This window comes from Ambystoma mexicanum, chromosome 1p, assembly GCF_040938575.1.
Source record: "Ambystoma mexicanum isolate Mex_15411 chromosome 1p, UKY_AmexF1_1, whole genome shotgun sequence".
Classification (NCBI taxonomy): Eukaryota; Metazoa; Chordata; class Amphibia; order Caudata; family Ambystomatidae; genus Ambystoma; species Ambystoma mexicanum.
Genome location: NC_090921.1, coordinates 305,729,617 through 305,740,962, shown reverse-complemented (window position 1 = coordinate 305,740,962; position 11,346 = coordinate 305,729,617).

Genomic DNA, 11,346 nt, shown 5'->3' with positions numbered 1-11,346 from the left:
ACTTTTGTTTATTATTTTGATACTTCAGGCCCACGGTGGCAAGAGACTTTTAGTAGAAAAGAGATTTAACCACCGAAGGCCCAGATTGCTGAGAGCAGAACTGTTGGCTCATGAGGGGGAAACCTTGAGCATGCTCCAAAATCCAACCTTATCCTGTGCTGAAAATGTGGGGAAGGGTGACCGCGACTACCTCATCCTGACTTATTATTTGTGAACACTTCCTTCTTTCTTAAGAAAATTATCCCACACTTCTTTTGTATTTAGTGTAAGGAATGGCAATAGGTTTTTTAGTATGGGCCCTTTTTATTTGACGAAGACACCACTAGGACTGCCTTATTATTGTTTGATGGTCGAAGTTTGCTCCTATCTTAGATTAAGGTGTAGATTAGGCATTTTTCAAACCTACCTATACTGTTAACCTTGTACTGTGATTACTTGTGTCTGTCTTTACTGTTGCTACCATGAGTTCCTTACATATGGTGTCAGCAGTGGGATATGACTCAACTGATACAAAATTAAACTCTTGCTGGTAATTGTGGTATCTCCAGAATGGGAAAGCCGAATTGTTGAACTCCTCAACTCTGACTGCATATCTACAATCAAAGAGGCGTTGTTCTCCCAATTACATACTGGTCAACAAGATATGTTCTTTAAGACTCAGGTATACTAGACACCCCCCTGTCTCACACTATAACATACAGCAGTGGGATCGAATAATATTGAAGGTTCAAGCCCTTTTTTCTTTGGTTAAACCTAGCGCCCTGACCCCTCCTCCCTTTGATGAACTGCTTGGCTTTCTTGTCTGTGGAGTCAAGGGCAGTACCATTGGGCCACCCGTCTCTACACGGCTTGGCTGTCAGTGGAGGGGGCGCCCATGTACTGTTGACATCTGCTGCAAGACACGCTGGCTATTGATTCCTTCTCTGGAGGTTTCACTGGCCTCTGTCGATAAGGGCAAGGTCACTTCTCTCCTTGGTATCCTCTTGATTTGCACCATCTTTCTCTTCCTCTTGAAATGCTGTGCTGAGTTAACTCTCTCGTCATGCGGTCTACCTAGCTCATATTATGCGCTCATGCTCCACCTTTTATCCCGGTGGGGAAGGGAAAGGGCTATCAGGTGTGTGTGATTCAGGTCAATTGCCTGACTTTGCCTGACCCTAATGTTGGGACTTGTTAGGGAAATGGTTTTAGTGTTAGTCTGTTGTGGTGTGTTTGTGTCGGTAAAAGTCAGAGGTAGAGTTTCTGCGTGATAGGATGGGGAGAAGGTATTATAAGCATGGGATATTGGATTCTACGTCTATGTTGGAGGGTAGGTGATTTCGGAAGGATAAGTCTGGTAGGACTTGTGAAATGAATAGGAGGGATTATGGTAACAGTAGTGTTTTGTTAATGCTAACTAGGACATCGGAATATACGAACCAGAGGGATGTGGAAGAGAATGTCTGGGAGTGTTTGGGTAAGGTGTAGGAAAAGAGGCATTTTGGCAAAGATGATTTTTGGTTGCAACCGGGGTTGGGATCCTAGGGGATTGCATATATATACGGAAGGGGTGATTAGCTTTTATTAAGGGAGCTTCTTTGTGTGGAAGGGAGGTAGAAGTGGAATAACCCCAAAAACTCAGGGACTTTGTACCCCTCACCTTCTCCCTAGGTATAATATCACGTCTTCCTTTGGGCACCTACCCAGGTGATCCTCCTTCACTCGTCTACCCCTAGGGTTGGGATCAAAGAGGGCAAGTTTTTCCCTGGCCACCTGAATAAGGGATTCCTGGGATCTACTTGAGAGAATACCCTCAGGTTTCTCACAGTACCCATAACCCTTGTCATACTCATTACCCCTGCAACCTATGTAATGTGGTCCAGTGGATCAGTGTCAGTCCCTGTATCAAGGTCAGTGGCTCTACACCCGCAGAGACAACCTGTTAGGGAGAATCTTCAGTTTAGTGCTCAATTCTTTCCACCTTAGAGACCACCAGCCCTTTTGCTGAACTTTGGGACTTTTAATTCTAAGACCCTGATTCATGGAATTATTTCACGTAAAACGCATATTTGCGCGCCATTCTTCCCAAAAAATCCCCATACCTCAAAGAGGGATTTTCGGGCAGAATGGCGCGCACATGTGCGGTTTATGCGCAAATAATTCCATGAATCAGGGAGTATGTGTTTTCTGTGTTCCTTTGTTAAGTATGGAGTCTGACAAACTCCATAGGCATCATCTTTACATTGTGTCACACAGCACCTTCAGTGCAGTGGCACAGGGAAGTCTTTCAGATTTCCCAAGTTTTAAATACCTTCTCTTGGATAAATTACCGTTTCCAAGAGCAGAGAAGTGAAATTGACTCTGCTTACACTTTTAACTTTCTAGACACAGCACACACACTTTTACAATAGGGTGCTGGAGGGGTTACTTACTATCCCCTTTGTCTAGCTTCTCATGTAACATTTTTATGTTACCCTTTCCTCGATTAATGGTGGGTGGCAGTGGTTTACTTTTAACTACCACAGTGTGCTTTTACCATGGACTCTGTTTGCAGCTGCAGTAAAGCTCCCAAGGGTGCCATTTTTGTCAAAATGGCCCTGCTCTTCTTTTTTTGCCATTTCTTTGTGGAAAGGTCCATCTTGAGATTTACTCTGCGTGCCAAACCAGGTTTGGTCCCTTTGTTTGTTTTGTCTTTGGTGGGATTCACAAGTGAAACCCGCCTCTGGCTCCAGGGTGTCTGGTGAGGGCAAGAAGTGAGGGAGGTAACCGAAACTTCCTGCGCTTAGTCTCCTAAGAGACAGAAATGCACTCTTTGGTGATTGGCTGGCTGGCTGTCCGGCATTGACATCCACCCTGCGGGGTGACTGACAGCTAGGCTGGAATGAAAGGGAGAAACCTGCATAAAAGGCAAGGCTTTTTGGCTTGGAAGGCAGAGTTGACCACTGGACGAAGGAATCTGAAGAAGAACTTGGAAGGGACGCCTGCTGCAACTCCTAGACCGTTGGCTTGCCTGGTGAATCCCTGCTGCTGTACTGAAGCTCCGAATTCATTTCGACTAGAGAAGCCCTGTAAGGACGACTTCTCCCCAATCAACTCCAAAGTAAGCCACCTGGACATCCTCTCAAAGCTGGTTGTATTTCCACTGCAGTTGCTGCTGGAACGGTAGAGCCAGGGAGAGGAACACCAGATCATGTGCATTGTTTTTAAGTTGGCCAGGAGCTCCAGGAAGATCCTCCTGACTCCCAGGAAGCAGGACCGACCAAGCATGAGCCACCTCAACAGAGTGCTGGGCCCCAGATGCAAGGAAAGCCCATCTCAACAGCCAAGAGTCTGTAGTGGTGCTATTTGCTGAGACGCGAGGAGCTGAAACCGCGAAGTGCCACTGAATAGAAGTTGGTCCTTTTCTGTCGCTGACCGTCCCGTTGCAGTGCAGGAGTCCTCCAGATGTCCTCGCTGCACAGGAACAGAACCAGCTGGAACAGTTTTTCTTCTAACCAAAGGTACTGTAAAGTCTAAGAGAACTTACCTCTTGTTGTGTAGTTGTGTAACCTCACTTGTTCTCAGTGGAGACCTGTCTTGGCTGCTTCTGTAGAGTTGCTAACAGCTTCTTTACCTCACAAGCCTAACCTCAGCTTGTGGCCCTATTTTGATTTCTTCTTATTCTACAAAGACATCTAAAACATTGTGCAAGACTTTTACCTAGCTGCAAGAAGTGCTTCAGCTCATCTTGACTTTTGCCCAATTGACTTTGGCCTGGCCTGGCTCCCTGAATAACACTTCTTCCCTCTGACTCTGTGATAAGCCTTCCTTCCAGGAAGGGGTTAACTTACTTTGCATTGGGGGTTACCAAAAGTACCTACCTGCTTCAGAACACTTGTGAGATCTCTTGTTTTATTCTAATAATCCTTTTCTTTGACATACTCCTAAGTATTGCCCTAAATGCAACAGTGATATATTAATGTCCACAGTGTCCTAGCTATTGAAGTCACCTGATGGTGTAGGAAGTGTCTATGTGCCATCCCAAATGGGTATTTGCTGATTTAGGGAAACACTTAGTGTGTATTTTGGAGTGTATTTGTGTGTTACTATTATATTACCCGTTCTGAAGAAGGCTTACTCAAACTGACTGTTCAATAAATTAGTAGTTGTTTAATCAAGAAACCTTGTATGTAAGAGTTTATTTGAATACTTGTTACTGTGAATCTCTGTGTACCTCCCCTACAGCTCACATTGACCCCTCTTGAGATAAGCCTGGCTGCTCAACACGCTACCAACCTGTGTAGTACAGACTTATACCAAAGGTTCAGTTCCTATTGCCAGGAGGTCAGGGTTGTTGTAGTGCACCCAAAAGGGTACTGCATACAATCTTGCCTAACACAACCACAGGGGCCCAACTGTGGTGTGGCAGTTGCAGGTGCCGGTGGTAATACACCTGCAGATGTGTCTAGTGTGCTGCCATCAGGTGCAGTGGCATGCACACTGCTGGTTGTTGGGCTACTTGGCATACTTGTGGGGACTGTGGCAGTGTCTCCACTTGTTATGGCTACCATGGCACTGCTGGACCCTAGCGCCTCTGTCCTGCCCTTCCATCTGCTTTTCCCATGGCTGAGCAGTGCAGGGATGGAGGTTGATGTGCTTGCGCCGGTGGCCCTGCCGTGGGATGCAGATCGGCCGGCATCATCACCCTAAGTCGACTGTGAACATGTTGGGTGGACAATGACATGCTGTCAGTCATCCTGCATACTTGTACGTGGGCCTGCAAATCACTCATGCAACATGATGAATTATCATCCTACACACATGTGGTTTTATGTGCAGGCCAAGGGAAATGGCTAATGCAAGGTGGGAGTAGTATCTTCAGAGGGTCTACACTGCATATGCATGGGTTCATTGCCTGTTGGGCTGGCGATATGGCTGGTACATGTGGTGGCACTTATAGGTTCACCTTGCCACCTGGCCTTTCACATCACACATGGGTGCTTCTCATGATTGTGTGGGCTTAAATGTACATTTCCCCCACAGTGCATGTTGTGAAAGCATTATGAAGGAAGACACGGAAAACAGATTCAAATTTCAAATAAAAAGTCTTTATTAACTTAAATGTGAGGATGGTATAAGGCCTAACTTGCCCTATACTTAGGTGGGATGTCCCTACCCAAATAAACTAAAGATTGTCTGAGTCAGTAAGTTCAGCCTAAAAGTCTATCTGTGTTCAAATGAAACCTTTGTGCTGCTTCCAGCCCCAGGCTTACTCTTGGCTCCCTTCCCCGAGTTCAACACAGTTTGACAAAAAGGTCTTGGCATTCCCTTCCCCAAGTTCAACACAGTCCACAAAATGGTCTTGGGTGCACTTCTCCAAGTTCAGCACAGTTCCACAAAATGGTCTCATAGTTCCTTTCCCCAAGTTTAACACAGTTCTTTAGGCTTCAAATTCGCAGTCTCATCAACTTGTTCAATTTGCCTTTTCCTTCCATCACTTGAACAACGTAGCCCGACCAGCTTCAGCCTCTTGACTTATCTTGGTTTATTCCAAAGAAAGGTTCCTCGGTCTAGTTGTAGTTGTTGGACCATATGGTCTACCCATCACAGGTCATGCAACCGATAACCCTTGGTACTTTACAGCAGTTAATTATTTCACATAGGACTTCCTTACCAACACACATTTCCTTTCTGCTTCAGTGCTATGAGTCCACTTATACTTCTGGTTCACTTTACTGGCTTCTTGCCTTTATCAACATGTGACTCTCACATTGTCCAATAGTGTTTTGCTTTTCGCTCTTTTCACTTTGCTTGCATATACTGTTTCTTTAAATTCCTCTTGTTCACAAATGAACTTCAAATTCATTAGTGTGATATTCTCATATCCTTTTCTTTAATTCAAAAAGTATTCATTGCTTTTCAATGGTATTCAATAGTTCATATTTGGTAATCCGACACATTTAGTAGTATTCAAAACTCATTACTTGCTTGGGACTTTGTTCGATATTCAATAACTCACTTTTTGGTCTGCAGACCCCTTTATCGTATATTCTTGCTTGTTCTACATTTGCCCCAACCCACACCATTCCCCTGGAGTCCCCAGGTCTGAGAGAACCTTCCCTGTCACACACCGGTGTATGACTGCTCCTCCTGGTGCTCTGGTCTCGCTTCTGGGTTCCCACTTACTCCTCTCTCACTCTCGAGGAGCTCCGGCAAGCAGCACTCGCCCTCACAAGTTCTTCCTGCAGCGGTCGGCGGCTTCTCTGTGTTCCGCACTCCCAACAGGGAGCACAAGTTTAAAAGCTTTGCACAGCTCCAGACACTCTTGTGGCTTGCAATGGCCTCAACGTCTTCCTAGTTTCTCTACTGTCGGCGTCCTTTTCACCGGACAACACTCTTCCCGATCGACCTCGAATGTCCATGCTCTCCTGCCCAACTGGTTCTTTTCTCTGCTGATTCTGACTCATTTTATATACTTGCAACAATTTAACAGGTCGTAGGTGTTAACACTTAGTTTCACTTGCCTGACCATAGTTATTGGGACATGCCTGACACTTACAGCAGACCTCAGGCATCCTCCTCTCCTCAGTACTACAGTGGTGAAATGACATGTTAGTGCTCATTACTCTTAGTCACCTCTTCCCCGTCTCAGTACCAGAGTGGTGAAAAGACATGTATGTTTTCACTATCCTTAGTCACCTCTTCCTCGTCCCAGTATTATAATGGTATGAATGAGGAAAAGTGAGGGGAGAAGGTTTACAACAGCCTATTAAGGAAGTGGGACGGTATGGCTGGTTCTCACCAGCAAAGGGGGGTACCATGTCTCACCCTTGAACCTCCTCCTCTACACCCTTTTCCTGGTGTTTCTAGACTGATAATGTCTTCTGGTGTTATCCTGGCCATGGGACAAGTAGCAACAATATCCCAGATATGCACCTGGGATTAAGGGTTCATTATAAAATGGAAATGGGGATACCATGTCTCACCTAAGGGCATCCCACTACCACTCACCAAGTCTTCCCCACCCGATCCTCCCTCGCATCTCCACCCCCAGGGTCGGGATCCAAAGGCGATGGCCCTTCCTTGGCCTTCTGAGAAGAGGATGTCGTGGAGAATGAAGTCAGGACATCGTCCGGTTCCTCACAATGTGTATGTGCAGTCTCCCACCTTCCTTACACATGCATTTGGTGGTATCGCCGTTGTTCACTTTTCCATCCATGTTGATGCACATTACCCTGTCCATTGGGCTCATCTATGCTGAGGGACACATGCATGGGATGGTCATTTGGCCAGTGCATTATCATGGGAGAGGGAGCATTCATACTCGCAAGCTTTGCCTTGGCTTTTAGCTTCAACGTTAACTTAGACACTGCCAATACCCTTATGACATCTTTTCAGGAACTCATGTCTTTGGATGGCAACAGGAAATGGGCGATTTAGAGCAGATTGGATTTGTTCATGCAATGACGCTATTTCCACATGGCGGCACTTCAGCGGTAACAGTAATTCTGTCATGAGTCAGCCGAATTAACGTCCGAAGTTGCTTTTCGCCAGTAACTCCGCCGGATGCCGGATGAAATTAATTACTGTTACCTCCAATGGGCTGTGCGCACTCCCGTCACCTTATGAAACACAGGTAATACCGACAGACTTGACAGTGTTGAGAGTAATTCAGCCCAGTGGAATTACTTCTGTGGTCACTGCCCCAACTCGTACTGAGGCCCATAATCTGCCATTTTATGTGATAGCATTCCCTGTGAAATCTCTTCTTCACCACATATGTAAATTAAGAGCCCACATGCTTTGCTGCCCATGGCCAGTTCTAGGACTTTCCCTGTTGTACGCGCTGTACCCAGTGTGTTAAGGATTTCAATCAGGCGACACACACCTTTGTCTCAGCCCAGTATGCAGCTTGCAATTGAAATGCTTATGTATAGATTTGATTTAATATTGAGATGGTACACCACTCATATCACACCCCCTTTTCAAATACCCCGGGTCACAATGGACCATGAACCAGGCTGGTTGATAAGATATAATATTTATTTATTTATTTTAAAATTTTAAAAAAATCATATACTTTGTAATATGGGGCAGCAATCGCCAATGGGGTGATAAGAACTATAGGAATGTAAGCAATGCACTTAGTTTAACCTTCTATTGACACAACTACAAACACCATGGAATAGGAGCACTTTTTGATTTAGGTAAGATAGCACTGGAATTAGAATTTCCCCCTGCAATGTTCCCTCAACTCACAAATAATACATTTTAAGTGGATAAACAGAATCAGCAGTTAATCAAGAATGACAGACAAGAAACAGAATTTAAATCTGACCTTCCCTCCCCAAACAAGAGAGAAAAACGGATTTCTACCCTGGCAATGATAAACTGACACTCGGAAATGGATGAATAAATGAATGAATTGGTAGAACTCTTGAAACAAAAACAATTCTTTACTGGAGCAACACTGGAAAGATACTAGCAATAACAAACAATGGATTGAGCAAAAACATACAATTCGAAATTGAATGGAAGATTGAAAACAGTTTATAATCAAAATGACACGTTGTAAAATGAACATACTTTTGCAAATGCCTCCTGAATTTACCAAAACGTTTTTTATTAAAAACGGGTGAAATATTGGGATGCGGTTTGTTTGGTCATGCTATAGCTATGGATCCTAGGTACAATATGTAAGTGAAATGAGGTCTCTAGCAATTAAATTGAGTGAGTTATTCAAGATCTAGTGAGGTGCGTTTTTGAGAAAATGAAGGTGCGAAAAAGGAAAAGAAATCAATTTTGATTATTACTCTACATTAGGGCATTCAGGCTAGGCTACCAGATTGAGACACAGTAAGCTCCGGAGTTGATTTGCGGAATCAACCCTAGCACCTCCGCGCCCACCATGGCGGACCCAATCCGATCACCCGAGGGAGGACTAAGGGCTTAGGACACGAGACAAAATTATTAAAGAAGTTGGCACTAGCACAAGGAATCAAAGCAGGGTAGCAAGAATGATTGTGACAATATTATAAGTTATTGGGGTCAGAATAGGATAGCTTAGAGATTGGAACTAAGGACAAGGCACAACAAGGTATACTATGTTTCTATGGTTCTTATTTATACTCACAGTCCACTTTAGTTAGGATTTTGGACAGTCAGCGCTCTGGATCACCATACGGATCTGGTGTAACACAAGTCAGCCGGACAAAATCAACGGGACAGGTTCATCTAGGCATGGACTGGATACCAAAGGATAGTTCTTCTGGATATCAGATAAAATAGGGCATCAGGAGAGCAGGAGGGTGGCAGCATGCAGTGAGTGGCAAGCCATGTTAATTCAGGATGCTTCCCAAAACACCACATCGTTTCCCTTGGTTATGGAGATTATTTTAGAATTGAGGCCTAGCTGAAGCAAGATCAGCAAGGTTTGGCCTTTTGGTTAGGATCTGGAGTCTAGATGAATAAATGTAAGATAAAGACAGGAACAGAACAGGACGCTGGGCAGGAAATCAGGAATCAGTCAGGAATGAGTGTGTCCCTGTGTTTTCTCAGGGGCTCTTATTTATAATACCAAGTGACATCATCACAGTATATGACAGGGGCAGGCTTTACTACACACGCGCCTAACAATAGGATTGGGCAAGGGTAGTAATCTCCGCCTTGCTCTCTGCTGGTTGGATTTCTAAGGGAATGATGTCAGGTTTATGAGGTGAGGTTTACAATGTCCCAGCACTCCCACATTTATTTTACTTAAAATCCGATTTTGCCAAAAACACGCATTTCTGTACTTGTAATGTCTTGGCAAATTATACCCATGGGTTACATATGATGTGCTGCACAGATTAGTTCAAACCTCCAGGCTGTGAGAGCTTGTTTCGCCTTTCTGACACATTTTGGTAATTTTACACATTAAAGATTTGGCCTAAAATCCCACCATTTTATACACAAATGCAAATTGTCCCCCGAGATGTATGTACAAACTCTTATATTTGCCACATTAATACTTTCCTTGGAATTGATCATATTTCATAACTTCTGTTCCCCTTGCGGCAATGAGTTCTACCAAGTTTTAAAAGATGGCCCACAGAATTAGATTAAAAACTGCAAATTTTTTAATTTCCTCTAATTCTTGCTACAGAAATAAGAGTCTTTAAAGTTTCTTTATAACATAGTCTCTTTAACCAAAAGGCAGCCCCTTTGTTACTTGATCCTGTTTTTTTTCGACCTTCAACTGCAAGCAGCTGTCCATTCCTTTCAGGCAAGGGGGTTTCCAGTCTTAATTGAAGGTTTTATTGCCCTTTCACACTTGACAGGTGAGTGTCCCAGGACTGCTATTTTCCCAGCCTGGAGCTCAGACGAATTTCTGATGAGCATGTGAACTCCCATTGTCCTAAACCATTTAAAGTGTTTCAAACTGGCACTTAGCACCTACATGTCCTGGATTTAGGTTGTATCTCCCTTCCTAGGAGTTTCATAGCTGGCCACTGGAATTACAGGTTTTTATGAGAGCTTGCAACTCTAGCCTATGTGTTTTAAACTGTTTAATTTCTTACTTTGGGTCTTGAATTAAACCAACCTATGACAGAAGATATCCTATGTGTGTATTGTCACCACTAACATAACTCCTTTACATTGCTAAGTGAGTAGGCTTTCGATAACAATTGAGTTTTAAACAGGTCATTTTTTTCTCTTCAGTCAGCACAGCCCATTTTACAAAAACTGCTATCATTTCTTTCCTTAATTCAGTTTGCAGCTCTTCATCCTGCCACTGTTCTGGCAGCTGTAGTCATTTTCCTTGCAGCAGGACTCTTATTTAAAGTATAGATACATTTCTCCCTGATCTGGCTCAGAGAGTAAAAAGTCTCTTTGAACTGCTGCACCTAGATACATTTTGTCAAGAAATAAACACGTGTTTCTCGTACGAGTGAAAAATGAAGTTGCTTTTGATTTCTCTGAGAGTTGGTTTGACTGGGCCTTTTTACTCACAGTGGTTTCAGAATGACACGAGACATTGGCACCAAAGCAGCATTTTGAAAGGGTAAAAATGTTTCATTCTGAAGGGGAATGTTTGGCTTTTGCAGCAATGCAGTGCTGCCGTTTCACTTGATTCCATATATATGTCTCAGAACACACTGGCATGCTCCTGCAGTGTGTCCCGTGTTCCACCCTGCCTGAAATGTGGATGGCAAGATGGTGCAGCCATTTTTCTGTTGCTGCCAAAATGCAGTTTTGAGGTCCTGGGGTGCTTAGGAGCCAGCACAGCCAGTTTGCTGTTTCTTGCGCAAATGCAGCTTGGTGATGTGGTGCAATGCCGTTGAGTGGTCAATATATCCCACATGTGGCTGAAGGAAACATGTACTGCTGCTGATGCATCTAAGTAAA